Source organism: Rhinoderma darwinii, chromosome 3 (assembly GCF_050947455.1).
Source record: "Rhinoderma darwinii isolate aRhiDar2 chromosome 3, aRhiDar2.hap1, whole genome shotgun sequence".
In the NCBI taxonomy this organism is placed as follows: Eukaryota; Metazoa; Chordata; class Amphibia; order Anura; family Rhinodermatidae; genus Rhinoderma; species Rhinoderma darwinii.
Window position 1 is genome coordinate 282,189,827 of NC_134689.1, and position 21,379 is coordinate 282,211,205.

Below are 21,379 nucleotides of genomic sequence, written 5' to 3' on the forward strand. Positions count from 1 at the left end.
ATCTGTAGGTTTTCATTGGTACCATTTTGGGGTACCAGAAATTTTTTTTATCACGTTTTATTCCATTTTTCGGCAAGCAAGGTGACCAAAAACCATCAATTCTGACAATGTTTTTTATTCGTTTTTTATGGCCTTCCCCCTGGGCTATAAATGACCATTTTACTTTATTCTGCGGGTCGGTACGATTATGGCGATACCATATGTATATAATTTTTTTATGTTTTGCAGCGTTTGTGCAATAAAATCACTTATTTATAAAATAAATTATTTTTTGTGTCACCATATTCTGAGAGCGATAACTTTTTTATTTTTCAGTCAAAAAAGCGGTGTAAGGGCTTGTTTTTTTGCGGGGCGGGATGTAGTTTGTATTGGTACCATTTTGGCGTACATGCGACTTTTTGATCACTTTTTTTTGTATATTTTGGGAGGGGTGGTGAGCAAAAAATTGTGATTCGGGCACTGTTTTTCGTTTATTTTTTTCGCGGTGTTCACCGTGCGGGAAAAATAATATTACAGTTTTATAGTTGGGGTCGTTACGAACGCGGTGATACCAAATATGTGTACTTTTTTTTAACGTGTTAATTTTTTTCCTATAATAAAAGACTTATTATAGGAAAAAAAGCATTCTTTGTTTATGTCACTTCTAACTTTTATTTTTACACTTTTTAAAAACATTTTTAGTATCTTTTTTTTACTTTTTTTACTTGTCCCACTAGGGGACACTTAGACTTGCAGCTTTGATCGCTGCTGGAACACATTACACTACACACGTAGTGTAATGTGTTCTAACTGTCATTGTGACGTAACTGTCACACTGACAGGAAGCATCGGAGGACCGGCCGGAGGCTGTTCCTCCGAGGCTTCCGTACATGGCAACCCGGAGGTCATTGTCTGGCCTCTGGTTGCCATGTTAAGGATCGCCGGCCCCCGCAAATGCATGTGGGGGGCTGCCGATCCACTGTAAACCTCTTCGATGTGGTGATCGCAATCGACCACCGCATCGAAGGGGTTAACTGCCGATTTCAGCGGCGACAGGCCGCTGATCGGCAACGGGGAGAGCAGGGCAGACGCCCTGCATAGTTAACCGCTGCTGCGGTGTAGCGCCGCGTGGCGGTTAACTGTTGAAGCGCGGACGTAACTGCTCGCTTAGGTGCGCGAAGTTACTGCTCACCTGGACGTGCATTTACGCCAAGGTGCGGGAAGGGGTTAAGCATGATCTTTTGTGCTTATGGGCTTCTTATCTGAGCCTGATGGTAGTTTGGTCCGACATAGTCCCTAGGAGGCATTGGCGGTTTGCGCGGTCGGTTGATGGGGTCAACAAGGCCCGCATAAAAGTGAACCGAGCTGTTTCACGTTTTATAGCCAGGAATGGTGGCGTTTGTGTGCGTCATAGGGATTTGGAGTCAGGGGAAGGTAATTTTTGGATTAGTGATGGAGTGCATCTTACCGTGGTTGGGATGGATTTGTGGAGCCTGGCCCTAGCAGAGGGGATTGAAAAGCCTGTTTCGCTGTGGTGGGTGGGAGTCCTTGAGGTTGGTCAGTACGAACTGGTGGGAGTGGGTCGAATCTGGGGTATGCGTCCCCCAGAAAGGTATAATATTTGGAAGACTTAATAGGGTGTTATCCCTTTGAAGTGGTCTTCTGGTTGGAGCCATCTGCAGAGGTGATCAGTGCCTTCGAGCTGGTTTACGGCTGGAGGTAAATAGGTGGTGGTGGTTGCAGATGGCTAACTCAATGTAAAACCGGAAATAACTTCAAGGACTTCCCCTGGCGTACTTTATGTTATTATTATTGATGTGGTTTTATTTGCATACTGACCCATGTTGGGTCATGTGAATTATAGAAGGAATTCTTTGGGAGAATTTCTTGTGTTTTATCCGAGTGTTTCAGATTAAATTGCATTTTTTTCTAATGTTGTAAATCAATAAACGGCTGCTGTGGCCATTCACATCCAACCTCGGTTGTCACATGTCTTTCTTGGGGTGGGGGATAGAAGAAAAGGTAAGAAGGTCAATATCACACGACTCTACTTAACCAGATCCAGAAGAGGGTGGACTACAGCCCAAAAGAAATAAGGGGAAGCCTCCATGACCGATATAGGAGGGAGGGGGTTAACGGTTCAGGTCATGGAAGGGTCAGAGCAGGGCATGGCCAGGAGGAGCCGTGGGGAGGAGGAGTATAGGGGGGACGGGTTGTATATAGTGTTCTTCCCGCTGTTTTTAGCATTGGAGGAACAACAGAAAAATAGTTCCCACCCTCCTCCTTGTTTTGTTCTATCGAGTCCCCTGTTGCGTGAGTTTGGTTTGTCCTAGCATTGCGCAGTCAGATTCAGCTAGTGCTTGTAAAGGTGTGATTGGTATGAGTGTTAATTTGTGTGTTTTCATATTTAGTGGGGTTTCAGTGTCATGGCAGCTGGCAGGGGGAGTCCTTGAGGTTGGTCAGTACGAAGTTGGGGGGGGGGGTCGCATCAGGGTATAATATTTGGAAGACTTCATAGGGTGTTATCCCTTTGAAGTGGTCTTCTGGTTGGAGCCATCTGCAGAGGTGATCGGTGCCTTTGAGCTGGTTTACAGCTGGAGGTAAATAGGTGGTGGTGGTTGCAGATGGCTAACTCAATGTAAAACCGGAAATAACTTTAAGGACTTCCCCTGGCGTACTTTATGTTGTTTATATTATTAATATTGATGTGGTTTTATTTGCATACTGACCCATGTTGGGACATGTGAATTATAACAGAGAATTTCTTGTGTTTTATCTGAATGTTTCAGATTAAATAGCATTTTTTTCTAATGTTGTAAATCAATAAACGGCTGCTGTGGCCATTTACATCCAACTTCGGTTGTCATGTGTCTTTCTTGGGCTGGGGGGATAGAAGAAAAGGTTCAATATCAATCGACTCTACTTAACCAGGTCATGCACAAACCTGGAGTAGAACCTATATGAACATGCTGAAACTGCAAGTTTCATTTAGAGCATTTGGATTTAGTGATTCTAAGGGTATGTTCACACGGCCAAAACATCAGAAGCAGAACGCCTCCAAACATCTGCACATCTGCCCATTGTTTTTTTTTTTTAAAAGGCTTTATTTTCAAAAACTTTTGTTGTACAAAAGACATACCAATATACAGTCAAGACAAAACAAAGGACATCCAGAAAGTCAAGTACCCAAGAGAAATGAGAATCCAGAATAAATGCATTACATAACATATACAAAATAAATTAGATTATCATTCCCGAGAGCCTAAGGCTGGGTTCACACGACCATATTAACGTCCGTAATGGACGGACGTATTTCGGCCGGAAGTCCCGGACCGAACTCATTGCAGGGAGCCGGGCTCCTAGCATCATAGTTATGTACGATGCTAGGAGTCTCTGCCTCTCTGCAGGACAACTGTCCCGTACTGTAATCATGTTTCAGTACGGGACAGTAGTTCCACGGAGAGGCAGGGACTCCTAGCATCGTACATAACTATGATGCTAGGAGCCCGGCTCCCTGCACTGTGTTCGGTCCGGGACTTCCGGCCGAAATACGTCCGTCCATTACGGACGTTAATGTGGTCGTGTGAACCGAGCCTAACACTGAATCCAACAACCATACACACACATTTATCCTTGTGCTCAAACACCCCCCCCCCCCCCCCGACATTTTCAAGTGATAATTAAACCGCAGTGTCCAGAGTCTCCAACCACCTTGACCAAATTTTCCCACATCTATTTGGGCATTTCCTACTAGGGTAGAGTTTCTAATACATAGGTACATACTTATTTACTAGTTGCAGCCAGTGTAAAGGATCTGCCAGGCACTACGTCTGTGGAGACTCCCAGGGTTAATCAGTCGACACCTGAGGCCAGACCTCTTAGACTGACACCGGCTCCCACCAATCAGGGTGGCAGGCTCAGGAGTGGGAGAGCCTATCGCGGCCTGGTCAGTCAGAGTTAGCTCCGCCCCCTGTCCATTTATACCTGCAGTTTTCTCTTCCTCATTGCTTGTTATTCTTTTGGATTCCTGGCCCCACTGCTGCTTGCTCCAGCCTGCTTCTGCCGTGCTTCTGCCTTGCTGCAGTTCTCCTTGACTTGACTTGCTTTGCTTTGCTTTGCCCCTGGCTTGCTTCTGTCTCCGTGCCCGCTCGGGTTACTCACTTCGTCCTGGTCCTGACTGTTCGTTCGCCGCTCCGTTTCCTCGTGGCGTTCCGTTGCTACTGCCCCTTCCCTTGCGTGTTCCCTGTTTGTTTTCCTGTGCACTTAGACAGCGTAGGGACCGCCGCCCAGTTGTACCTCGTCGCCTAGGGCGGGTCGTTGCAAGTAGGCAGGGACAGGGCGGTGGGTAGATTAGGGCTCACTTTCCCTTCACCTCCTTCCTGCCATCACAGAATAACAAGCCCTTACCTAGTCTACCATTTCTCCTACGCTGTCGCTATCATGGACCCCCTTGAGACCCTGACCCAGCAGATGCAGGGCCTCTCCCTACAGGTCCAGGCCCTGGCCCAAAGGGTTGGGCGCACCACCTCACCTCTAGAACCCGACCTCAAGTTACCTGACCGGTTTTCAGGGGACCGTAAGACGTTTCTCTCCTTCCGGGAGAGTTGCAGACTATATTTCCGCCTTAAGCCCCACTCCTCAGGTTCCGAGAACCAGCGGGTGGGTATCATCATATCCCGACTCCAGGAAGGGCCCCAAGAGTGGGCCTTCTCCGTGGCTCCTGACGCCCCTGAACTTTCCTCTGTTGATCGTTTTTTCTCTGCCCTCGGACTCATTTACGACGAGACTGACAGGACTGCTTTAGCCGAGAGTCAGTTGGTGACCTTACGTCAGGGTAGGAGACCGGTTGAGGAATACTGTTCTGATTTTAGGAAGTGGTGCGTAGCTTCTCAGTGGAACGATCCGGCCCTAAGGTGCCAGTTTAGGTTAGGATTATCTGACGCCCTGAAGGATCTGCTGGTTAGCTACCCCTCGTCTGACTCTCTTGACCAGGTTATGGCCCTAGCAGTACGACTTGACCGACGTCTCAGGGAACGTCAGCTAGAACGCTTCAGTGTGCTCCCCTCTGACTTTTCTGCGATCCCCCCCGAGGTCCCGCCTCCTCGCCCCTCCACGGAGGACTCGGAGGTACCTATGCAACTCGGGGCCTCCATGTCCCCTCGACAACGTAGGGAGTTTCGCAGAATGAACGGTCTCTGCTTCTACTGTGGGAACGACAAGCATCTACTGAACACCTGTCCCAGGCGCAAGAATAAGAAGCCGGAAAACTTCCGCGCCTAAGTGATCATCGGGGAGGTCACTTGGGCGCACAGGTATTTCCCGTTAATGTGAAACGCAATAAAATTTTGCTTCCCTTTCAGGTCTCGTTTGCTGGCCGGTCTGCCACGGGCAGTGCTTTCGTGGATTCTGGCTCATCTGCTAATATCATGTCTGTGGAATTTGCTATGTCTCTAAAGATGCCTTGTATTGATTTACCTTATCCTATCCCTGTAGTAGGAATCGACTCTACTCCCCTTGCTAATGGTTATTTTACTCAGCATACTCCTGTTTTTGAACTCCTGGTTGGCTCCATGCATTTGGAGCAGTGCTCTGTACTGGTAATGCAGGGATTATCGTCTGATCTGGTTTTAGGCCTTCCCTGGTTGCAGTTGCATAATCCCACGTTTGATTGGAATACTGGGGATCTCACCAAATGGGGTAATGAATGTCTTATGTCATGTCTTTCTGTTAACTCTATTTCTCCCCGGGAGGAGGTAAACACGCTTCCTGAGTTCGTTCAGGACTTCGCCGATGTGTTTTCTAAGGAGGCCTCCGAGGTGTTGCCCCCCCATAGAGATTACGATTGCGCTATCGATTTGGTGCCTGGTGCCAAGCTTCCTAAAGGTAGGATATTTAATCTTTCATGTCCTGAACGTGAAGCCATGAGGGTGTATATCCAGGAATGCCTGGCCAAGGGTTTCATTCGCCCCTCGACTTCTCCTGTAGGTGCCGGCTTCTTCTTCGTGGGGAAGAAGGATGGTGGTCTTAGGCCGTGCATTGATTATCGTAACCTGAATAAGGTCACTGTAAGGAACCAGTACCCACTTCCTTTGATTCCGGATCTTTTTAATCAGGTTCAGGGAGCCCAATGGTTTTCTAAGTTCGATCTACGGGGGGCATATAACCTTATCCGCATCAAAGAGGGGGATGAGTGGAAAACTGCGTTCAACACACCCGAGGGTCATTTCGAATACCTGGTCATGCCCTTTGGGTTGTGTAACGCCCCTGCTGTCTTCCAGAATTTTATTAATGAAATCCTGAGAGAGTACCTGGGTAATTTTCTTGTTGTGTACCTTGATGACATACTGGTGTTTTCCAAGGACTGGTCCTCTCACGTGGAGCATGTCAGGAAGGTGCTCCAGGTCCTTCGGGAGAATAATCTGTTTGCTAAGACTGAAAAATGTGTCTTTGGGGTACAGGAGATACCATTTTTAGGGCAAATCCTCACTCCTCATGAATTCCGCATGGACCCTGCCAAGGTTCAAGCTGTGGCGGAATGGGTCCAACCTGCCTCCCTTAAGGCGTTACAGTGTTTTTTAGGGTTCGCCAACTATTACAGGAGATTTATTGCCAACTTCTCGGTCGTCGCTAAGCCTCTCACGGACCTTACCCGCAAGGGTGCTGATGTCCTCCATTGGCCCCCTGAGGCCGTCCAGGCCTTTGAGACTCTCAAGAAGTGCTTTATCTCGGCCCCCGTGCTGATTCAGCCCAACCAAGAGGAGCCATTTATTGTGGAGGTTGACGCTTCCGAGGTGGGAGTGGGGGCCGTCTTGTCCCAGGGTACCAGCTCCCTCACCCATCTCCGCCCCTGTGCTTACTTCTCTAGGAAGTTTTCGCCCACGGAGAGTAACTATGATATTGGCAACCGCGAACTTCTAGCCATTAAATGGGCTTTTGAGGAGTGGCGGCACTTCCTGGAGGGGGCCAGACACCAGGTAACGGTCCTTACGGATCACAAGAATCTGGTTTTCCTAGAATCGGCCCGGAGGCTTAATCCTAGACAAGCTCGGTGGGCACTATTCTTTACCAGATTTAATTTCTTGGTTACCTATAGGGCTGGGTCCAAGAATATTAAGGCTGATGCTCTGTCACGTAGTTTCATGGCCAATCCTCCTTCCGAGAAGGATCCCGCTTGTATTTTACCCCCTGGTATAATCGTCTCTGCCACGGATTCTGATTTAGCTTCTGATATCGCGGCTGATCAGGGTGCAGCTCCCGGGAACGTCCCTGGGGACAAACTGTTTGTTCCCCTGCAATACCGGCTGAGGGTACTCAGGGAAAACCATGACTCCGCTCTATCTGGTCATCCTGGCATCTTGGGCACCAAACACCTCATTACCAGAAACTATTGGTGGCCTGGGTTGCCTAAAGATGTTAGGGCTTACGTCGCCGCTTGTGAGGTTTGCGCTAGGTCCAAAACCCCTAGGTCCCGACCTGCGGGCCTACTACGTCCCTTGCCCATTCCCCAGAGACCTTGGACCCATATCTCCATGGATTTTATCACCGATTTGCCTCCATCTCAGGGCAAGTCGGTGGTGTGGGTGGTAGTCGACCGCTTCAGCAAGATGTGCCACTTTGTGCCCCTTAAGAAGCTACCTAACGCCAAGACGTTAGCTTCTTTGTTTGTGAAACACATCCTGCGTCTCCATGGGGCCCCAGTCAATATCGTTTCGGACAGAGGGGTACAATTTGTTTCCTTATTTTGGAGAGCCTTTTGTAAAAAGTTGGAGATTGATCTGTCCTTCTCCTCCGCCTTCCATCCCGAAACTAACGGCCAAACGGAAAGGACCAACCAATCCCTGGAACAATATTTAAGGTGTTTCATCTCTGACTGTCAATTCGATTGGGTCTCATTCCTTCCCCTTGCTGAATTTTCCCTGAATAACCGGGTCAGTAACTCGTCAGGGGTCTCCCCGTTTTTCTGTAATTTCGGGTTTAACCCAAGGTTCTCCTCCGTCTCCCCTGGTTGTTCCAATAATCCTGAGGTAGAGGATGTTCATCGGGAACTGTGCACTGTCTGGGCCCAGGTTCAGAAGAACCTAGAGGCGTCCCAGAGCGCACAAAAGATTCAGGCGGATAGTAGACGTTCTGCTAACCCCCGGTTTGTCGTCGGGGATTTGGTCTGGTTGTCGTCCAGGAACTTGCGCCTTAAGGTCCCGTCCAGGAAGTTTGCTCCCCGATTTATTGGGCCTTATAAGGTCATTGAAGTCCTCAACCCTGTATCCTTCCGTCTGGAGCTGCCCCCATCCTTCCGCATACACGACGTCTTTCATGCTTCCCTCCTTAAACGCTGCTCCCCGTCCTGGTCCCCCTCTAGGAAACCTCCTGTTCCCGTTCTCACCCCTGAGGGGGTGGAATTCGAGGTGGCCAAGATTGTGGACAGTAGGATGATCCAGGGCTCCCTCCAGTACCTGGTCCATTGGAGAGGATACGGGCCGGAGGAGAGGACTTGGGTACCTGCTCGAGATGTTCACGCTGGGGTATTGGTCAGGAGGTTCCACCTTCTCTTCCCCACTAAACCGGGTCCTCTTAGTAAGGGTCCGGTGGCCCCTCATAAAAGGGGGAGTACTGTAAAGGATCTGCCAGGCACTACGTCTGTGGAGACTCCCAGGGTTAATCAGTCGACACCTGAGGCCAGACCTCTTAGACTGACACCGGCTCCCACCAATCAGGGTGGCAGGCTCAGGAGTGGGAGAGCCTATCGCGGCCTGGTCAGTCAGAGTTAGCTCCGCCCCCTGTCCATTTATACCTGCAGTTTTCTCTTCCTCATTGCTTGTTATTCTTTTGGATTCCTGGCCCCACTGCTGCTTGCTCCAGCCTGCTTCTGCCGTGCTTCTGCCTTGCTGCAGTTCTCCTTGACTTGACTTGCTTTGCTTTGCTTTGCCCCTGGCTTGCTTCTGTCTCCGTGCCCGCTCGGGTTACTCACTTCGTCCTGGTCCTGACTGTTCGTTCGCCGCTCCGTTTCCTCGTGGCGTTCCGTTGCTACTGCCCCTTCCCTTGCGTGTTCCCTGTTTGTTTTCCTGTGCACTTAGACAGCGTAGGGACCGCCGCCCAGTTGTACCTCGTCGCCTAGGGCGGGTCGTTGCAAGTAGGCAGGGACAGGGCGGTGGGTAGATTAGGGCTCACTTTCCCTTCACCTCCTTCCTGCCATCACAGCCAGTGTATCAAACTTGGGCATTCTGTGCTCTTCCAAGCCATAATTACAATCTTCCAGGCACAAAACATGACAAAGCGAAAGAATATCTTATAATATTGGTTGTGTATAACGTCATCCCTAATGCCCAAGAGGCACATTTGAGGGGTAAGAAGCCGCAGAAGCTCATAATGTGTATGAAGAAATTCCACTACCTCTGACCAAAAGGGGGCAACTCTGGGACACTTCCACACACAATGTAAGAAGGTACCAACATCTGACTAGCAGCGAAAACAACTATCCGAAGTTAATGCTCCCATCCGCTGAAGCCTAAGTGGTGTGTAATAGATCCTATGCAAAAACCTAGACTGTATTAGAAAATCCCTTGCACTCACCACTGAATCAAAAAAGGAAGATTCCACCTCCCGCCAGTCCTCCTCTGTCAAGGTAGGGACATCATCCCTCCATTGCAGAAACACCCTATCAAATGGTCTAGTTCCCATGGATGTAAGGAGGGTGTACAATTTGGTAAGGACCCCTGAGAGATCTGGAGCACCGATCAGGTCCTCTAATCCAGAGAAACCAATCTGAGGCGACGAAGAGCCAAATTGGGCACAACAGTCATGTCTTAGCTGGAGATAATGAAAAAAACATGTCCCTGAAATTTTATATTTCTCCTTCAGTTCAGAAAAGGATACCAAGCCAGAATCTGCATTACATATCTGTCCCAGGAATTTGACCCCTGCCCCATACCACATCACCGCTCCCGGCAATGATTCCATATGAGGCAACCAAGGATTACTCCATAGTGGAGTCCTAGGTGAGTATGAGGGGACCGAAGTAACCTTTAGCAGAGCATGCGCTGACCTCCAGGCTACAGCCACCATCCGAAGTGGGATTGGTACACAGCCCGAGGATTTAAATCTATAGAGCAAATTTGTTAGACTTTCATAAGATGTCATAAGCGCACCTGCCAGTGCAGTGGCTGCATTACTCAGATCTATATCTATCCACCAATGAGCAATCACCAATTGAGAAGCTAAATAATAGGAATGAAGATTTGGCGCAGTCATGCCCCCCGATGTTTAGGGACCTGCAACAGACTCATGCTAAACCGAGGAACTCCACCCTGCCAATAGAATGATCTCAGTATGCTATCCAGCTGTTTAAAAAAAAAAAATTTGTAACACAACAGGACAGGCTCGAAATAAATATTAAAATTTAGGTAAGTATATCATCTTAAATAATTTAATCGGTCCATACAGTGACAGAGGAAGGGTCCTCCAGGAATGCAACTGTCTCTCAGTGGCCGCCACCAAAGGGTCAAGATTCAGTTCCCTATAGCTTGTTAAATTAAGGGAGATCTCAATCCCCAAATATGTAAATTGGGAGACTATCTGCAATGGGACAGGGAGGTCCTGGCGGGAGCAACAACTAGGAGAAAGTGGAAACATAACGGATTTGGCCCAATTTACCGATAGACCAGAAAAACTACCAAATGTATCAATCAACTAAAAGAGAGAAGCCAAGGAAGGACCATCATCCGTCAAGTACACCAAAGTGTCATCTGCATATAAATAATTTTTTTCCGTTATGCGGCCTCTCATTATACCATGTATCTCAGAGGAACGGCGGATAGCCACTGCCAAGGGTTCGATGGCCAGGGCAAATAGCATCGGGAAAAGTGGGCAGCCCTGACGGTTTTACTACGTCCCATTAAAAAGGAGTCCGATATATCTAGATTCGTTCTCACCCTAGCACACGGCCCTTCATATAGGAGACTAACAAGTGGCAGAAACCTAGGACCAAAATTTAACCTGGAAAGAAGCATCCAGAGATATAGTCACTCAACTGAGTCAAATGCCTTATATGTATCCAGAGAGAGAACGAACCCAGGAGACTCTTCCCCCCGCCGCATCAATATTCAGAAATAATGTATGTATGTTAATGTTCGTACACTTCCCTGGCATAAAGCCCGTTTGATCAGGGTGGATTAAAGACGATATAATCTTCTTTCATCTATTAGCAAGGATTTTGGCTAGTATCTTAACATCAGAATTAATAAGCGAAATAGGATGGTAGGAATCCGGTAAAGTAGGGTCCTTCCCTGGCTTCAACACCACCACAATAGGCGCCTCCTGCATAGATGCCGGCAACCCACCCAACTCAAGTGCACTAGAATAAACGTCACAAAGCCTCGGCACCAAAACCTCTCTATTGGTCCTATACCATTCAACTCCCAAACCATCAAGTCCCGGTGTTTTACCCGAAGGCAAGGATTGAATCGCAGCATCTATTTCTTCTGCTATAATGTGGCTATCCAACTCAATAGCCTGAGCAGCTGATAGACTTCACAAAGGAAGGGAGTGCAAAAAACTCTCCACACTGCTAACTGGGCCGTTACATTTAGAACTATATAGGACAGAATAAAAATGACAAAATATCTGATTTATCTCCTTCGGGGTAGTACATATCACGCCTTCCAGGGAGAGAACAGATGGAATGGAGGATCTTCCATCACAGAGTCATCATCAGAGGGGGGGGGGGGGACAGAGTTCCCAGCTAGGGACTTACTCTTCCCTTTCTTACCCCTATTACTTCCCATATTGTCAGCATTAGATTCCAAAGTGCACACAGGGAGAGGGAGGAGGGATTAGGAGAAAGTAGTGTAAACCAGCCGTTCACACACTGCAACCCTGAAGCTTGTACGTTTCCACACAGAGTGCCCAGTATATCTGCACCCGTATATCCACTACTCCAAACGCTGCTTAATGCGGGTATATCAAGCTCTGGAAAGGAGTCCTGATGCGGTGCGGCCACAGACAGTAGCGTGGGATGGGGGAGGGGAGGCCTCGCTGCTCACCTACCTCCCAACCAGAATCAGGTACCTGTTATCGGGTAATGTCCACAGTCCACAGGATCCTCCAGTCGCACTCTTTCAGCTGTCCGTGCCTCCAAAACTCTGCCGCCAGTGTGCCGGCCGGAAGTGCCGGGCCTCACACCACTTCTCACAGCAATGCCGCAGATTCGGTCCCACAGCACAGATCTTCACACCAGCGGACACCGGAGGGTGAGTAGTCACCTCTTCCCGTTAGGAGCCGCTTACTGTCCCAGGATGTCTGTGATATATCTAGGATCACAAGTTAGGGTACTCGGGAGCTCCACAAAGGATGTCTGCTCAGTCAGACATCCGGCCATGCTCCCCTGCCCATTCATTTTAATGGGAAAAACGGCGTTCTGTTCCGATGGGGGGGGGTTTACGGAAAAAAAAAACGCCCGCGAAGAAGAAGTGTATGTCACTTTTCGAGATGTTTTTGGAGCAGTTTTTCATTGACTCTATAGAAAAACAGCTCCAAAAAAACCAGCGAAAATCGCGAGTGGCTTAAAAAACGTCTGAAAATCAGGAGCTGTTTTCCCTTGAAAAAACAGCTCTGTATTTTCAGACGTTTTTGATTTCGCGTCTGCACATACTCTTATGGGTATATACAATATACCTCCCTTTGGAGAATTCATATTCTGGTCTGTTCTTCAGCGGAACCTTCTACTTCTTCCAACACTAACCACCTCTAGACCTTTTGTTTATTTTATTTTAAAAAAATGAGGCGCTGCACTAGTCTCCCCATTTTTCTTCTTATTTCTATTTATCACCTTTCTCCTCCTTTCTGAGTAGTTCTTTTTGGGTTTGTATACCATATAATCTGATGGCCACCCGATGATCATTGATATGCAATCTCACACTGTGAGGAGTTTATTCCACATAAACTTTACCGCAGGGGAATTTAACCCCTTCCCTCTTTGGTCACTTTTGACCTTCCTGACAGAGCCTCATTTTTCAAATCTGACATGTTTCACTTTATGTGGTAATAACTCCGGAATGCTTTTACCTATCCAAGCGATTCTGAGATTGTTTTCTCATGACACATTGGACTTTATGTTACTGGCAAAACTTGCCCGATACATTCAGTATTTAAAGAGGCTCTGTCACCAGATTTTGCAACCCCTATCTGCTATTGCAGCAGATAGGCGCTGCAATGTAGATTACAGTAACGTTTTTATTTTTAAAAAACGAGCATTTTTGGCCAAGTTATGACCATTTTTGTAGTTATGCAAATGAGGCTTGCAAAAGTCCAAGTGGGTGTGTTTAAAAGTACAAGTCCAAGTGGGTGTGTATTATGTGCGTACATCGGGGCGTTTTTAATACTTGTACTAGCTGGGCGCTGTGAAGAGAAGTAACATCCTCTTCTCTTCAGAACGCCCAGCTTGTGACAGTGCAGACCTGTGACGTCACTCACAGGTCCTGCATCGTGACGGCCACATCGGCACCAGAGGCTACAGCTGATTCTGCAGCAGCATCAGCGTTTGCAGGTAAGATCGACTTACCTGCAAACGCTGATGCTGCTGCAGAATCAGCTGTAGCCTCTGGTGCCGATGTGGCCGTCACGATGCAGGACCTGTGAGTGACGTCACAGGTCTGCACTGTCACAAGCTGGGCGTTCTGAAGAGAAGAGGATGTTACTTCTCATCAGAGCGCCCAGCTAGTGAAAGTATTAAAAACGCCCCGATGTACGCACATAATACACACCCACTTGGACTTGTACTTTTAAACACACCCACTTGGACTTTTGCAAGCCTCATTTGCATAACTACAAAAATGGTCATAACTTGGCCAAAAATGCTCGTTTTTTTAAAATAAAAACGTTACTGTAATCTACATTGCAGCGCCTATCTGCTGCAATAGCAGATAGGGGTTGCAAAATCTGGTGACAGAGCCTCTTTAATTGTGAAAAACGCCAAAATTTAGCGGAAAAATTAGCATTTTTCTCAATTTAAATGTATCTGCTTATAAGACAGGCAGTTATACCACACAAAAATGTTGCTAACTAACATCCCCCATATGTCTACTTTAGATTGGCATCGTTTTTTGATCATCATTTTATTTTTCTAGGGCGTTACAAGGCTTAGAACTTTAGCAGCAATTTCTCACATTTTCAAGAAAATTTCAAAATGCTATTTTTACAGGGGCCAGTTCAGTTGTGAAGTGGCTTTGAGGTCCTTAGATATTAGAAACCCCCAATAAGTCACCCCATTTTAAAAACTGCACCCCTCAAAGTATTCAAAAGAGCATTTAGAAAGTTTCTTAACCCTTTAGACATTGCGTAGGAATTAAGGCAATGTAGAGGTGAAATTTACAAAGTTCATTATGTTTTTCCAGAAATTCATTTTGAATCCATTTTTTTTGTACCACAGAATCTTTTACCCAAGAAATGCAACTCAATATTTATTGCCCAGGTTCTGCAGTTTTAGGAAATATCCCACATATGGCCCTAGTGTGCTACTGGACTGAAGCACCGGCCTCAGAAGCAAAGGAGCACCTGGTGGATTTTGGGCCTCCTTTTTATAAGAATATATTTTAGGCACCATGCCAGCTTTGAACAGGTCTTGAGGAACTAAAACAGTGGAAACCCCCCAAAAGTGACCCCATTTGGGAAACTACACCCCTCGAGGAATTTATCTAGGGGTGTAGCAAGCATTTTGACCAGCCAGTTTTTTTGCAAAAATTTTTGGAACTAGGCCATGAAAATGAAAATCTACATTTTTTCAAATAAAATGTAGGTTTAGCTAATTTTTTTTCATTTCCAAAAGAACTAAAGTAGAAAAAGCACCACAACATTTGTAGAGCAATTTCTCCCAAGTAAAACAATACCCCACATGTGGTAATAAACGGTTGTTTGGACACACGGCAGGGCTTAGAATGGAAAGTGCACCATTTGGCACTTGGAGCTCAAATTTAGCGGGAATGGTTTGCGGAGGCCATGTCGCATTTGCAAAGCCCCTGAGGTGACAAAACAGTGGAAACCCCCAACAAGTGACCCCATTTTGGAAACTATACCCCTCGAGGAATTTATCTAGGGGTGTAGCAAGCATTTTGATAGGCCAGTTTTTTTGCTAAAATTTTTGGAACTAGGTCATGAAAATGAAAATCTACATTTTTTCAAATAAAATTTAGGTTTAGCTAATTTTTTTTCATTTCCAAGAGAACTAAAGTAGAAAAAGCACCACAACATTTGTAGAGCAATTTCTGCCGAGTAAAACAATACCCCACATGTGGTAATAAACGGTTGTTTGGACACACGGCAGGGCTTAGAAGGGAAAGAGCGCCATTTGGCTCTTGGAGCTCAAATTTAGCAGGAATGGTTTGCGGAGGCCATGTCATATTTGCAAAGCCCCTGAGGTGACAAAACAGTGGAAACCCCCAACAAGTGACCCCATTTTGGAAACTACACCCCATGAGGAAATTATCTAGGGGTGTAGCAAGCATTTTGACCGGCCAGTTTTTTTACAGAACTTATTGTAAGTAGGCCGTAAAAATGAAAATCTACATTTTTTCAAAGAAAATGTAGGTTTAGGTATTTTTTTTTCATTTCCACAAGGACTGAAGGAGAAAAAGCACCGCAACATTTGTAAAGCAACTTCTCCCGAGTAAAACAATACCCCACATGTGGTCACAAACATCTGTTTGGACACACGGTAGGGCTCAGAATGGAAGGAGCACCATTTGGATTTTGGAATGGTTTCTGGGTGTCATGTCATATTTGCTGAGCCCCTGTAGTACTAGTACAGTGGAAACACCCCAAAAGTGACTCCATTTGGGAAACTGCACCCCCTGAGGAATCATCTAGGGGTATAGTGAAAATTTTGATCCCAAAGGTTTTTTGCTGAATTAATTAGAATTAAGCCATGAAAATGAAAAATAAATTTTTTTTCCAACAAGATGTAGTTTTAGATACACATTTTTCATTTTTACAAGGAATAGAGAAGAAAAAGCACCCCAACATTTGTAAAGTAATTTCTCCCGAGTACGGTAACACCCCATATGTGGTTATAATCAGCTGTTTACATATATGGGAGAATTCAGAAGAAAAGGAGCGGTATTTATCTTTTGGAGCGTAGATTTTGCTGGAATGGTTTGCGGACGCCATGTTGCATTTGCAAAACCCCTGATGTACCAAACAAAAGTGACCCCGTTTTAGAAACTACACCCCTAAAGGCATTTATCAAGGGATGTAGTGAGAATTTAGACTCCACAGGTGTTTTTCAGAAATGAATACGCAGTGGATTGTGCAAAGTGAAAATTGCAATTTCTCCACTGATCTGCCCATTCACCACACAAGATGTTGTACCCCATAAATTGTTAAGCGGGTTCTCCCGGGTATGGTAATGCCTTACTTGTGGCCATAAATTGCTGTTTGGGCACACTGTAGGGCTAAGAAGGGAAAGACCGCCATTTTGAGCATGGATTTTGCTTGGTAATAGTTCTGTTTGGGGTTTTGCTGGTATTTCCGTTTATAATGTGGTGGCATATGTAATCTGTGCGGAGTATATCAGGGGTATATGTAATCTGTGCGGAGTATATCAGGGGTATATGTAATCTGTGCGGAGTATATCAAGGGTAAATGTAATCTGTGCAGAGTATATCAGGGGTATATGTAATCTGTGCGGAGTACATCAGGGCATAATAAGAGGGTATACTAATGGGGTAAATAATACAATTATCCATAGATGTGTGTTACGATGTGAAGCGATCCGTTATGCACAGACTGGTGTCGCACTGATAAACGGTTTCTTTCTTATCCCCCTTTTGTAACGCTCTGCACCTTTTGGGGACTTTTACTCCTTCGTAGTTTGGGAAATATTACTGGGAAAGTTTTGCGCTGGTATAATACGGGCGCCCTCGCTTCCAGCGGATGTGCTGTGTCCATTCCCTTTCCTAGTTCCTAAATACTAGGGCCCTGAAGCTGAAGGAATGTTCCCCTCCGTCCTGCACATTGAGATGTTTTTTCATCACCGCATTACTAGTGCCGTAACTTTTTTATTTTTCAGTTGATTGAGCGGTGTGCGGGCTTGTTTTTTGCGAGACGGGCTATAGATTTTATTGGTACCATTTTAGAACACATACGACTTTTTGATCACTTTTTATTTCATTTTTTGGTAAAGGAAATTACCAAAAACAAGCAATTCTGGAATAGTTTTTTATTGGTTTTTTTATCGGCATACACAGTGTGCCCTAAATTACATGTTAGCTTTATTCTGCGGGTCGATACGATTACGGCGATACCAAATTTATATAGTTTTTTTTATGTATTGCAGCTTTTGCACAATAAAATCACTTTTTTTTATAAAATCATTTGTTTTCTGTGTCGACATTCTAAGACCCATAACTTTATTATTTTTGCGTGCACAAAGCGGTGTCAGGGATTATTTTTTGCGGCACGGATTGTCATTTTTTATTAGTACTATTTTGGAGTAAATGTGACTTTTTGATCACTTTTTATAGCATTTTTTGGAAGGAGATGTTACCTAAAAACAAAGATTCTGGCGTTGTTTTTCATGTTTTTTTTTACGGCGTTCACCGTGCGGGATAAATTACATAATTGTTTTGTAGTTTGGGTCGTTACGTACGCGCCGATACCAATTATGTATAGTTTTTTTTATGTATTGCGGCTTTTGCACAATAAAATCACTTTTTTTATAAAATCATTTGTTTTCTGTGTCGCCATATTCTAAGACCCATAACTTTTTTATTTTTGCGTGCATGAAACGGTGTCAGGGATTATTTTTTGCGGGACGGATTGTCGTTTTTATTAGTACTATTTTGGAGTAAATGTGACTTTTTGATCACTTTTTATAGCATTTTTTGGAAGGAGATGTGACCTAAAAACAAAGATTCTGGCGCTGTTTTTCATGTTTTTTTTTTACCGCGTTCACCGTGCGGGATAAATTACATAATAACTTTGTAGTTTGGGTCGTTACGGACGCGGCGATACCAATTATGTATAGTTTTTTTGATTTTTACGGTTTTTCCCATAATAAAAGACTTACTATGGGAAAAAAGTCAGTTTAGCTTTATTTTTATTTGAAACTTGTGTGTTTTTATTGTTTTACCACATTTTTATTAACTTTTTTTTACTTTTTTTACTTGTCCCACTAGGGGACATGAGGGCCTGATGCCCCGATCGCTACTCTAATACACTGCACTACATATGTAGTGCAGTGTATTAGCGCTGTCAGTTATTCACTGACTGCAAGCCTATGAGGACACGCAGCAGGCGGGTCCTCATCGGCTCCCGTACAAGGCAGACTCGGACGCCATTTTCTGGCGTACGATTGCCACAGCAATATTGAGCGCAGCATCTGAGGGGTTAATCTGCCGGATCAGAGAATAGCTCCGGTCCTGGCAGTTACAGGAGGGTGCCAGCTGTATAATACAGCTGTCACCCCGCGGTGATGGTGCCGGCTCTGCTTCTGAGCCCGCACCATCACTGCGCCGTACATATACGGCGCTTTGCGGGAAGCACCTCCCGACAGCGCCGTATATATACGGCGGATGTCGGGAAGGGGTTAAACATGTATACCATATTCCTGGATAGACATGTATAAAAACCTCTTAGCAATAATTGAGCTCCCTTCATAGGATGACTATTGTGCCTCCTCTAATTATGGAGGAAAATTTCTGAAAAGACAAACATGGGAGCGTACCTATTTCTTGGGTCTGTAAAACATTTTGTTTTGATATTTATTAACTTTTCCCTCTCTGACCTATCCCCATCACTGAAGCGGATGCTTGTGTATAGGCTTTTGACGTCAAGTGTACAAAAATATGTCACACTCCCGACTTCAATACGATGTGAAAAGTCTGTCATTTAAACACAAAGGTGACTTCTTAAAGTGCAGCTAAACGTTCAAAAAACTTCTGACATGTCATAGAGACATGTCAGAAGTTTGGATTGGTGGTGGTCCGAGCATGGAGACCCCCACCAATCGCTAGAACTAAATAGCTGAAGCACTCGTGTGAGCGCTAAGCTGCTTCGTGTCTGTTCGGCTTTTTCCGGAAAGCCGATGTATCGGAGTACGGGCTCATAGACTTTCTATTGAGTTCGTACACCGATACATTTATTTCCGGAAATAGCCGAACAGACACGAAGCGGCTCAGCGCTCACACGAGTGCTTCAGCTGCTTAGTTCTAGCGATTGGTGGGGGTCTCCGTGCTCGGACCTCCACCAATCCAAACTTCTGACATGTCACTTGTGGTTGTGTTCAGATGGCACTGGTTTCTTTTGGGTCCTCGAGGTAGGGTCCCAACCCGGGTATAGGTTAAGAATTTGTAGTCGGCACACCTTGCTTGTGTTACAAAAATATATATCTTTATTGGATGGATGCCAGAGGCATTCATCCAATCTCTGACATGTCACTGTCACGGACACTGGGTTTGTGGACCCACTAGGCCGCTCCGCCATAGCAGGGAGGCAGCTGACCAGGTCACAGTCTATGCGAACGTAAAATGGCAGACAGTAATGCTTGGGTACCTGAATTAGTCTGGGCAGTGGCTGTGGCTTCAGCAAGGGTGGAGGCAGGTGCGGCAAGTGACGCCAGACGTGGCGGGCAGTATCCGATGAGCGGTAGACACTTGACGTGGCAGATGGCACTTGACGTGGCAGATGGCACTTGATGTGGCAGAAGACACTTGAACACGGGTAGGCACAGGAACAATACGGAATACAGGAACGGTAACAGGGCACGGGTAACAGCTGGAACGGGAGACACTAAGGGACCATTTGCGAGACAGACTGGGAAAGACTAACAATGCTCAGGCAAGGATTAGAAGGCCAGGGGCCTTCTTATAGACCAGGAAATCGTGGCAGTTGATGATGATGACGATTTCCTAATTGCGCGCGCTTGCCCTTTAAGGCCGGGCTCGAGCGTGCGCGCGCACCCTACGGGACCCAGCCGGACGGAGCGGAAGTGAGCGCTGGCATCTCCTAGGAGGGAGACGGAGGCCAGCGCTCACAGATCCATGGCCGCGGACATCGGGAGGTGAGTAAACCCGACGGCCCGCGGCCATGGGTGCTACAGTATCCCTCCTCTTACGCCCCCTCTTCCTGGGGCCAGAGTGAGAGAGGAACTTTTTAATAAGAGTAGGGGCGCTGAGGTTCTCTTCTGGCTCCCAGGACCTCTCCTCAGGACCAAACCCTCTCCAGTCCACCAAATAGAAAGTCCTTCCTCCTACCCTCTTGCGGTCCAGGATCTCCTTTACCTCGAATACATCAGAAGGGCCGCTGGGAGCAACTGTGGAACTAGAGGTCTTGCTGTAGCGGTTCAGGACCACTGGTTTCAGGAGGGACACATGGAAGGAGTTAGGGATTCTGAGGGTAGGGGGCAGCCGCAGCTTATAGGAAACAGGGTTAATTTGTTGCAGGATCTCGAAAGGACCAAGGAACCTGAGAGCAAACTTGTATGAAGGCACCCTCAAGCGAATGTTCCGAGAGGACAGCCAGACTTTAGTCCCAGGAAGATACTGAGGCGGCTCTCTTCTCTTGGTATCTGCCTTACGCTTCATGCGATCTACCGCCAGCAAAATAGAGGACCGGGTCTGTTGCCAGATTTGCAGGAAGTCCCCATATGCAGAGTCAGCAGCGGGTACCTGAGATGAAGTCGACACTGGAAGAGGAACTCTGGGATGTTGACTGTACACGATGTGAAACGGAGTGGAGGTGGTGGACTCACTTGTGTGGTTATTATATGAAAACTCCGCCCATGGAAGAAGCTGTACCCAGTTATCGTGCTGTGAAGAGATGAAGTGGCGGAGGTAATTTTCCATGATCTGGTTGATCCTCTCAACTTGCCCATTGGACTGGGGGTGATAGGCAGAGGAAAAGTCCAAACTCACATCCAGGAGTTTACAGAGGGCTCTCCAGAACTTGGAGGTAAACTGAACCCCCCGGTCGGACACAATGTGAAGAGGCAAGCCATGCAAGCGGAAGATGTGCTGAATGAAGGAACTTGCTAGTCGAGGAGCAGAGGGTAGGCCGGTCAGCGGGATAAAATGTGCCATCTTAGAGAACCGGTCCACCACCACCCAGATGGTGTTGCATCCTGCTGAGAGAGGAAGGTCCGTGACGAAGTCCATAGCGATTTGCTGCCAGGGGGCACTGGGTACAGGCAGGGGTTGAAGCAGGCCGGCAGGCTTGCTGTGAGTCACTTTGTTAGAGGCACACACCGTGCAAGCAGAGACAAAGTCCAGAACATCCTTAGGTAGCGTGGGCCACCAGAAGTGACGAGCGATCAGGTCGTGGGTTTTACGGACACCGGCGTGCCCAGCAAGTTTAGAACTGTGTCCAACAAAAAGTTCTCCCCGGAGGGATATTTCTAAGCTGCAGAGGATTGGCGGTG